Source organism: Echinops telfairi, unplaced genomic scaffold (assembly GCF_000313985.2).
Source record: "Echinops telfairi isolate 266 unplaced genomic scaffold, ASM31398v2 ScPeMD7_7469;HRSCAF=8507_1, whole genome shotgun sequence".
Taxonomy (NCBI): domain Eukaryota; kingdom Metazoa; phylum Chordata; class Mammalia; order Afrosoricida; family Tenrecidae; genus Echinops; species Echinops telfairi.
The window spans coordinates 37,981,332-37,982,293 of NW_022111373.1; positions in this window are offsets into that span (position 1 = coordinate 37,981,332).

Here is a 962-nt window from a genome sequence, read left to right on the forward strand (position 1 = left end):
GTGAAGTAAGCCAAGCACAAAAGGTCAAGTATAACATGAGTCCGCTGAGGTAAGTTCATATATATAAAAAAAGAAAGAACAGAAAGGAAAATGAAAAAGGGGCACAGGGAAAAAGCTACTGTATACAAACACACCAGGGATAAGGTCCAGGTAGTATGGCAAGTGCCAGACCAAATCCAGGGGTACATAGGGTAGCCAACTACAAAGGGGGCAGGGAGGGAGGAGAGGGGAAAATTTTTAAAAAATATGTGACGGGGGAATAGGGCACAGACCCACCCAAGGGAAGGGTATTGTTTGTGTCTTCACAGGGAAAGCGGGACCAGATCTAAAGCCAGTGCCAGATGAATGCAGCTTGCTGGCAAGGAGTGGGGAGCTAGTGGAGGGGCCTGAGGGCTCAGCCCCCATACCAGCTACGTGGACAACTGCCCCTCCCCCCAGAAGAATTTATTTGAGAGGACGGCACTGAAGCTGCAGCTAGGGGAGAGGGGAATGTCTGATCAGAGCAAATCAGAGCACTTAGGGGGAGGAAGAGAGAGCGGAGCACATCCTGACCCGTCAGGTCTGGAGGACGATATCCCCGTTCTGAAGAGTCAATGGACAGAGTGGACAATATAGCTGATCCCACCACAAGACACGCTGCCCCTTGATGGCCCTGGGGTCTAAGGGGGACAACACTGGAGACTCAGTGTCGGGACTGGCCCAGACTGACCCTGAGACACCGAGGCAAACCACTAACAGTGTGTGGCAGAGCAACCGTGGGAGCAGAGCAGAGAGCCCCTGAGGGAGTACACAGGAGAGACTCTGGGGCCAGAGCATGGTACCCCATCGGTCCTGACTGGAGGACACGCCTAGAGATAAAAAATCAGACCTTGATCTATTTACAGGTTTTTCTTTCTGTTTAAAAATTTTTCCTTTTAATTAATTTATTCTATGGGTAATTGGTTGCCTTTTTTGTTGCCATC